The sequence below is a fragment of the Nicotiana tabacum genome, chromosome 5 (assembly GCF_000715075.1).
Source record: "Nicotiana tabacum cultivar K326 chromosome 5, ASM71507v2, whole genome shotgun sequence".
Lineage (NCBI taxonomy): Eukaryota > Viridiplantae > Streptophyta > Magnoliopsida > Solanales > Solanaceae > Nicotiana > Nicotiana tabacum.
This window is the reverse complement of record NC_134084.1, coordinates 80,734,545-80,744,713: the sequence shown is the minus strand read 5'-3', so window position 1 is coordinate 80,744,713 and position 10,169 is coordinate 80,734,545.

Below are 10,169 nucleotides of genomic sequence, written 5' to 3'. Positions count from 1 at the left end.
CCACCGGTGTTGGAGTTGAAACCACTTCCTCCTCACCTCAGGTATGAATTTCTTGGTCCTAATTTTACTTTGCCGGTTATACTTTCTTCTTGCTTGACTAACGTGCAGGTTGAAGCCACTTTGGCAGTTCTTCAAAAGCGCATGCGGGCAATTGGATGGACCTTGGCGGATATTCGGGGTATTAGCCCCGCGTTTTGCATGCACAAGATAATATTGGAGGATGATGCTAGGCCGTCTCTTGAACATCAAAGGAGACTCAATGAAGCCATGCAAGAGGTGGTTAAAAAGGAAGTCATCAAGTGGCTTGACACCGGTGTGGTGTATCCAATTTCTGATAGTTCGTGGACTTCTCCAGTACAATGTGTGCCAAAGAAGGGAGGAATGACTGTGGTGACTAATGACAATAATGAACTTATTCCGACTCGCACTTTAACGGGTTGGAGGGTATGCATGGACTATCGAAAGTTGAACAAGGTGACTATAAAGGATCATTTCCCATTGCCGTTCTTGGACTAAATGCTTGATCGTCTTGCAGGCCGGGCTTTCTATTGTTTTCTGGATGGGTATTCAGGCTATAACCAAATTCTCATTGCCCCGGAAGACCAAGAAAAGACAACTTTCACATGTCCTTATGGCACATTCGCCTTCTCTCGAATGCCATTTGGGTTATGTAATGCACCGGCGACTTTCCAACGATGTATGATGGCAATCTTCACCGATATGGTGGAAGACATTTTGGAGGTCTTCATGGATGATTTTAGTGTGGTCGGGGACTCTTTCGGTGATTGCTTGCAAAACTTGGATCGTGTATTGGCCCGATGCGAAGACACAAACTTGGTTCTCAATTGGGAGAAATGCCATTTTATGGTAGAAGAAGGCATTGTGTTGGGTTACAAAATTTCAAAAAGAGGGATTGAGGTTGATAAAGCGAAAATTGAGGTTATCTCGAAGCTCCCTCCCCCTACTTCTGTCAAAGGGGTGAGGAGTTTTCTTGGACACGTGGGTTTCTACCGAAGATTCATCAAAGACTTCTCTAAGGTAGTTAACCCGTTGTGTAAATTGCTTGAGAAAGATGCCAAATATGTGCTTGATGAGAAATGTATGGAGGCTTTCGAGCTTCTAAAGCAAAAGTTGACGACTACCCCCATTATTACCGCACCAAATTGGAGCTTGCCCTTTGAGCTCATGTGCGACGCTAGTGATGTTGCAGTGGGGGTGGTCTTGGGCCAAAGAATCAACAAGATGTTCCATCCGGTGTACTACGCAAGTAAGACAATGAATGAAGCTCAAAAGAACTATACGGTCACCTAAAAGGAATTGCTTGCCATTGTTTTTGCCATGGAGAAGTTTCGCCCATACCTTATGGGGGCCAAAGTGATTATTCATACCGATCACGCCGCCCTTAGGTATTTGATGACGAAGAAAGATTCTAAAGCGAGGTTAATGAGATGGGTTCTTCTTCTTCTTCAAGAATTTAATTTGGAGATCATTGATAGAAAAGGTAGTGAAAACCAAGTGGCGGACCACTTGTCTCGATTGGAGGAGGAAGGGAGGCCTTTGGATGACCTTGAGATAAATGATGCTTTTCCGGATGAACAACTCCTCTCGGTTTCAATGCTAGACATGCCATGGTTTGCCGATATTGCCAATTACCTTGTTACCGGAGTGGTTCCGTATGAGCTCTCTTCTAACCAAAGGAAGAAGCTCAAGCGGGATTGCTTGGATTACTATTGGGATGGGCCGTATCTTTTTAAAATCTGCACCGATGGTGTAATTCGCCGGTGTGTTCCTGAAGAAGAGCAACTGAGTATTGTGGAAGCTTGTCACTCTTCGCCCTATGGTGGCCATCATGGCGAGGCAAGGACGACGTCTAAAGTGTTGAGCTGTGGTTTCTATTGGCCTTCGTTGTTCAAGGATGCCGGTGACTTTGTAAAAAGATGTAATGAATGCCAACGTGCCGGAGGGATTTCGAAGAAAGATGAGATACCCCTTAACACAATTCTAGAGGTTGACATCTTTGATGTTTGGGGGATAGACTTTATGGGACCATTTGTAAGTTCCTGTGGCAACACTTACATCTTGGTAGCGGTTGACTATGTGTCGAAATGGGTTAAGGCCATAGCTTTGCCAAATAATGAAGCTCGAAGTGTGGTGGCATTTTTGAAAAAGAGTATCTTCACGAAGTTTGGCACTCCACGTGCCATAATTAGTGACGGGGGTTCTCATTTTTGCAACCGGGCTTTTGACTCTCTACTAGCCAAGTATGGGGTAAATCACAAGGTAACCACTACTTATCATCCTCAAGCGAGTGGCCAAGTTGAGGTGTCCAACCGTGAGATTAAGAGTATTTTATCCAAAACTATCAATGCAAATAGGACTGACTGGTCGAAGAAATTGGATGATGCTCTTTAGGCTTATCGTACAGCTTTCAATATGCCTATTGGTATGTCGCCGTATCGGTTGGTGTTTGGGAAGGCTTGTCATCTTCCGGTAGAATTGGAACATAAAGCTATGTGGGCGCTGAAAAATTTGAACTTAGAATGGGATGTAGCTGCAAATCTTCGGGTGGAGCAATTGAATAAACTTGATGAGTTTAGGTTTCATGCTTACTACAGCTCATCCTTGTATAAGGACAAGATGAAGTACCTTCATGACAAGTATGCCAGAGGGAAGGAATTCAAAGTAGGTGATATGGTTCTTCTTTTCAATTCCCGGTTGAGGTTATTTCCGGGCAAGTTGAAGTCCAAGTGGAGCGGCCCTTTTGAAGTGGTTGGGATAACTCCCTTTGGTGCCATTGATCTCAAAAATAAAAATGGTGAAGTCTTCCGAGTCAATGGGCATCGCGTCAAGCATTATTTGGGAAAGATTGATGATAGCCACGTGGTGGCGCGCATTCATTTGAAATGACTATGATGGTAACATGCGTCGTGCAGCGACGTTAAATCAGGCGCTTCGTGGGAGGCAACCCATGTCTTTTTCCTTTTCTTTGTTTTTCTGTTGTAGAGTAGGATTTTTGAGCTGATAATTTGTGAAGTGTTGCAGGGATTATGTTGAACCAGTGCAGGGAAGAAGTACAAAAAAATGATCAGTCCATAGAAATTGCCCCATGCGGCCGCGCATCAAAGTAGTGCGGTCCGCGTGGGCTTGAGCAGCAGTGAGTTCATCCTCAGGAAAAAATTCAACGCGGACCACGTCCCTTTCTGTGCGGTCCGCGTGTGAGAAGCTGGAATTACCAAGTCTCTGATAAACTCCCATGCGGCCGCGCATCAAAGCAGTGTGGTCCGCGTGGGCTGAGTAGTCAAAATGTGACTAAAAGAAAACCAGTGCAGACCGCGGCCATTTTTGTGCGGCCGCGCTGGTAGGTAAGCTGAAAGCCCCAGAGTTTTTCTATAAATAGAAGCCTTAGGCCTCATTTGAACCTTTTCGCAAATTTTCATCTGGAGCTCTAAATTTTCACTGTTCATCCGCACTCCCTGCTCATTTAGTCGATTTTTCACTAATCCCTGGTAACAAATCTTGTTCATTTCATGCATAGCCTAATTTTTTGTTTCTTCTCATTACTCTCTACTAGTATAACTTCTTATTTTCATTTTTTCTTCTTAATGACCGTTAGTTTGGATTTCTATTGTTTAGTGAGACTTAGGGGCATAAATCCATGTAATTAATTGAGTTGGGACACTGAGGGGTCAAATTCCGATCAAAATGGGACTTAAAGAGAAAACTTTTTCCCGCCTCAGTTAAATCTGTCCTATGCGGCCGCACAACATTTTTGCGTGGTCCGCGTGGCTTTTTTGTGTGCTATGATGAATCGCCTCCATGCGGTCCGCGTGACATTTCTATGGGGTCCGCGTGAGTGCAGCGCAGCCGCGATCCAAAACAGTGCGGACCGCGTGTGAAAAGTTCAGAGAAGTCACCATTTTGGCAGTTCACCTGTGCGGTCCGCGTCCATTTCTGTGCGGTCCGCGCTGAAGCTACGCGGCCGCAACACAAAACAGTGCGGACCGCGTCGGTTCATTCAGAGAAACCATTGTGTGAATTAGTAAACTGCGCGGACCGCGTGCCTTTTGGTGCGGTCCGCGTTCCTCTGTCTGTGAAACTGTGTCTGCAATTCTTTCATTCAATTGAACTGTCCATTTCATATCATGTGCTTTTACTAACAATGCTAGACATGTCTTCCTTGCAGACAATGGTTCAAAAACATGTGGCTAAGAAGCGAACAGGGAAACAAATACAATCCGAGAGAGGTGGTTCCTCCCGTGGGGGAAGGGGAAAAGGAATTGTAAAGCTAAATCCTAAGACCAGGGAAGCAGATAAAGCTGCATCTCACTCCACGGGGAGTGAGTATGCTCCGTCACGGAGCATTACCTCGGAGTCTTCTCCAACACATAGGGCCACTTCATTCCAACTCCGTGACCCTCCTTCCCCGGATCATGATGATATAGCCTCTTCCAAGGAGCCGGTCGATGTTATCTCGGACTCGTTTGATGAGTCCGGAGCAGAAAAAAACAAGGGGAGCACTTACTCCACGTTTCCCACAGCTTCAATATCAGGGTATAGTGGAGGATATGCCGAAGGGGGTGAACCACAGGTTGGAGGTATAGAGAGAACCAGGAAACCAGAAGCATGGGAGGATAGGTTTGTCAGCGAGGTCGCTTTCCAAAAATTCAAGGAATGGTGGCCGAAGAGAAAGTTGATTCCGGAAATGCGGTTCATAGACGCCAATCTTGTCCCACTCAACCCTCACGTGCAAGCACAATTCCGCACTAGAGAGGGTTGGGGATTCTTCAAAGAGAGAGTCGAATTTGCAAACGAGCATATGGTAAAGGAGTTTTATTGCAATGTTCACCACACAGTTCGGAACTCCAAAGCAACAAAAGTGAGGGACAAGATAATAGTCTTTGATGGGAAGTCGCTGAATGACTTTTTGGGGTTTGCAGATGAGGACGAGTCTCAATATCTTGAGAAGCTGGCATTGAAAGAGGAGGTTCGTCCGTGGTTGGCCGAGCATTTAGCAGCTCCAGGTACAGTCCCTGTGTGGTTGAAGGCACAGGAAAAGATTTTGCGGAACACCCTTAAATTTGAAGCTAAAGGGTGGTTAACCTTCGTGTGTAGTCGACTTGACCCGTCTACACATGATCACTCCGTCCCCCTTCCTCAGGCTGTCTTGGTGGCAGCTATCATGGCGGGCTTCCCTCTGAATGTGGGAAACATAATGTCGAGGGTGATTTATCAAGTCGGGAACGAAACAAAAAACAAACTTCCCCTTTCCGAACACACTCTCCCTTTACTTCAGAGCGTTGAAAGTGAAGAAGAAAAGATATGATGTTACGGTACCTCCAGTGGCCCCCTACTCATGGTATGATCAGTTGGGTCCGGACAACCCAAAGAGAGGAAAGAAAACTCCAGCTTCTACCTCTTCCGCACCTGGCCAGTCTGAAGAGCCAGTTGCGACAGAGCAGCCCTCTGACCCTACTCCTGATGAGACACTTCCCCTAGGTCCTTCCTCCACAGCTGGTCCATCAGTTGCATCTGATCCGATAATTCCTTCATCAAAGACTCACCGGTTCACTGCCAACCAGCTCGCACACTCCCTTCCCAGTTTAAACAACTGGATGTCAGTTGCGACATCCAAGTTATCTTCTTTGACCACTGTTGTGCAGGCACAGGGAGCACCAGCTACTGTAGAGATTCCCTACGCCATTGAGGATGTTTTGAAAAAGATCCTGGCCAACCAGGAAAAGATGATGGCAACACAGGATACCTTGACCAAGGCGGTTGGGGAACATGGAAAAGCTTTGGAAAAATTGGCTCGGGAGCACAAAAAGCTAAGGAAACAGAAAGCTTCCAAGGAGTCAGTTGCACAGTTGAGAGGGGATGTGGACAAGCTGCTAGCGGATCAGATGCCATTCGACTTATTATTTGGAGATCCAGCTGGAGAGCCAGCAGCAAAGCAGCCACAGGCAGAGGAAGATAGGCCAATGAAGAAGAGGAAGCTCCCTAATACATAGGGAATAGCGATCGAGGTGGCTCCCCCATATAGTACAGCAGATGTTGAGCCCTCTTCAGTTCCACCAGTTGATGAGCAGGATCATGAGCAGACACCTGTCCCAGCAGCACAGCAGCAGCAGGCTGGGGACCAGTTTGATGAGGCTTGAGGGGCCGCTCTATATCCTTTGCTTATTTTTTATTTTTGATGTCTTATTTGGTAGTTAGCATTGGGGACAATGCTAGCTCTTATTCATGGGGGTGTGGCCCTACTATTTGGATTAACTGTCAGGATGACTGTATATATTATTTTACCTTCTTTTAATTTCTATACATTAGTAGTGGATAGATGGTTTGTGTATAACTGTTCCTTCCAGATGATCTTCAGAGTTTATGTATATATTCATTTCCCCCTGGTTGTATATTCTACTCCCCGTTTGTACATATTCATTAGGTTTTCATCTTGATTTTCTATTTTTCGTTTTAGTTGCAAAGTTAGGCTCGTAGCCTTTGTGTTTTGTTTTGGCGTTTGCAATAAGCCCTTGGTTTTCTTAATGCCACGGTTCTTTTCAAGGGTAGATATTGTGCGAACCGGGTGGCTCTTCCCAATGATAGATGGTGTGATAACCTTCTTAAGGGTTTGAGTCCGTTTTATATTTTTCTTTTTTTTTTTGATTTTCAAGTTTTTGTAGTTAAGGATACCTCAGGCAAAGCCTCACTTGGGCCTAACACATTTTCCTTTGATCCTATGGTCGAAGACATTATGTTGTGTTTAGGATGGTGAAAGTTGTGGCCTTGAGACTCTTGTGTTGACCAAATAATCATCACGTGGTCATTTTGGGCCATGGGGCACTTGAATCATATCTAAGGTTGTTGTGGGCCCTCGACTCCGTCTTAGGCAACCCTTGAGTGTGTGTGGTGAGAATTCGAATCACGAGCCCAAGTACCGAGCCGATGGTCTAGAACTTGCCCTGAATGTTTGTTGAGGTGAAATCATAGGTAGAACTTGACTTGAGACGTGAGTATAGGCTCTCCTTGATCCAAAATGCAAAATTTGAACACTTTTCATGACCTACCAATGAAATAATCCCTAGTTCAACCCTTTTGAGCCTTAAATCTTTTTCGTTCATGAACCAAGCTAAATACCTATACCCATTCCTAACGAAACCCCCTCTTGGCACCCAAATCTTCCCTTGAGTAAATGGCAAATGTCTAAGTTTGGGGGGGAGAGACAGGAAGGGCATCAATGTGCTAAAAAGATGCAAAAGTAAAAGAAAAGGAAGGCAATGAAAAAGAGAAAATGACAAAAAGAAAGACAAAAATGAATAAAAACCAAAAAATGAATCCAAGAACGACAAAAAGAAGTTAAAACGGTGTAGAAAAGTGATAAAAAGGAGAAAGGATTTGAATTGCAAAAGAAAGAGTGACAATGTGTCCCTCTAACCCCTTGAAAGAAGTGAACTACTCAATTGAGTCAAGAAAGTGTGCCAAAATAAATCAAAAGAAGGGCTTAAGGGAAGATTAAACCCATTTGAACAAAAACACGTCCTACCTTTACCAAAAGCCTTCACAATGACTCCTCAAAAGCCCTATATGATCTTGAGTTGAGGGAAGCCTACATTAGTGGATACTTACATAAGGGGCAAGCATATGGTACTTAGAGCCGGACTCAGGTCCTCTTCTTTGTGAGAGACGAGAGAGAAATCCATTCATCTCGATTTGTGTGCAAATACCCTAATAGGTGAGATTCACTCAGGGAAAGTCAAGGATGTATGAGTTTGGGTTCCATGATGACCAAAGAAATTGAGAAAGGTTCCGTGATGAAATGTGTCAACTCTTGATGCTCTTTGTGTCGCACTTGATCCACAAGTTTGCAAGTTTAAATATGTTGAGGATGCATTTGCATTGAGGGCAATTGCTAGTCCCAATTGATGCCTGCTGAGGTTACTTTAGGATAAACATGAATTACTTGGTTGTTTTCCATTGAGGGGTAGGTCTCATTTTATTTGCTTGAGGACAAGCAAAGGTTTAAGTTTGGGAGAGTTGATAACTGTGATTTCTGCATGTTTTTTATACCCATTCTTACCTGAGCTTTGTGCATTTATTGCCATATAATAGTACCAAAATGCTTACAAATGACACTTGATTGCAGGTTTGAGCGACAAGATGACAAATACTAAAGATCGGCTCAAAAAGGAGTGAAATTTGCCAAGTGTCAAGAGACAACTGAAAGGGGGGATCAAAAGGCCCTGCGCGGTCCGCACTGTTCTGTCACGCGGCCGCACAGGAGAGTTCAGAAGCTGGGCATATCCAAGTTCAACCTACGCGGACTGCACTGTTTTGCCACGCGGCCACGCAGGAAAGTTCAGAGGCCATGATATTTTTAAGATAAGTTGCGCGGTCCGCACCTCTTCTTGCGCGGTCCGCGCCTCTTATCGTGCGGTCCGCGCCCAGTTCCAACGCGGTCCGCGTCCCTTTTTGTGCAATCCGCGCCTAAGAGAATCAGAGAAGCAATCACTCGAGACAAAAGCCCATGCGACCGCACACCTAATCAGTGCGGTCCGCGTGGATGAAGTTCATGCGGCCGCACGTCACTTTTGTGCGGTCCGCGCCAGACCCTCGGGGTATTTTTGTCCAATTTTTCCTGTGTAGTATAAATAGAACATTTTACTTTTTAGCAGCAGTTTTTGGAAGGCGGTTCGAGAGCAGAGAGTAGCTGAACTCGTGTTACCCTATTATCAGCCTATTTTGGGCCATTTCTTCTAGTTTTAAAGTGGAATCAAGTAGATTAACATTGTAGTTAACTATTATGTCAATTTCATCTATTATTTCATTGATTTTTGTTACTAATATGTCTAGCTAAACCCATTAGCTAGGGTTGTGGCTCAACCCTAGTGTGGGAAATTGATGGGTGTGATTGTTTAGTGCATGAATGATGTTGGGTGTTTGCTATTTGGATTAATCTTAAGTTTTCACTAAGATTTGGTGGTTGCAAATACTAAGTCTAGCTTAGTGGGTCTTGACTCTTCTTGAGAAAGAGAGTCTATGACCTCAAGATTAACTCCAACAAGGAATCAGGATGGACCCATGAGAATGGTAGTCCCAATTAACGGGTAAAATCTCGAGAGAGTAATTACCCAACTTGAACCATAAGTTGCTTGGGCAAATTAGCCTACCCAATTGGTCTCGAGAGAGTCAATTGGGCAAAATCACTCTCTCTACCGAGAGGTGTGAGAGTGGGTGTAAAAGGTGCAACGGTTATAGCATAAGCCCCATATTCGTCATTCTTGCATTAGGAATTTCTACCCGTTAGTGGACCACCTAGGTAAATGCTGCATCCCTAGTGCTTTTATCTATCTTGCATACAATTTAGAATCATAATTTTAGCATAATCTAGTTTTACAACTGTAGTTGATAAATTGTAGCTCTTAAACAAAAGAAAACCAAAAATGTTAGAAGATCAATTATGAGCTAAAATACTATCCTAGACCATACAAATACTCGATTCCAATTTGAAGTTCCCTGTGGAAAATCGACCCCGATATCGCTATTGGGTAAAAGTATTAGCGCTCACTCATCCTTAGGTTGAGTCTGCTGCGATCAATAACCAGAACAGAATCCTATAGGCATGATATCTAAAGGTCGATTAAAGACTGATAACATGATTTCTAAGCGAATTACTGCTTTGTAACTCACAAAAACATATTTTATCTCTTTAGATCCTATAGGCATGCTTTCTAATTTGCAGAATTAATTAACTCCTATAAACATTATTTCTAGGTGTCGAAATTGATCTGTTTATTTCCTATAGGCATGGTATCTAAGTTGAAACTGATTTTTTACCTCCTATATGCATGATATCTATTAATCACATATGGGCAAAATTTTAAGCACATTGCTAGGAAAGGTTATTATTCAAACAAATAGAATCCTATAGACATGGTCACTAATGCATATAAGTTAAAAATGTGCATGGATCCTATGTACATGATTTCTAATGCAAGGGGACTATAAACAGGATTTCTAGCACACGAGTGAAATACAGAACAAAGAAATCAGAAAGTCCTATAGGCATGATCTCTAAACAAGATGTAACATTCACATAATCACCAATAAACCTATAGGCAGGATTCTACCCGAGTTTTAAACAAGGATATAGAACCCCCCCAGCTATTACTAATAAA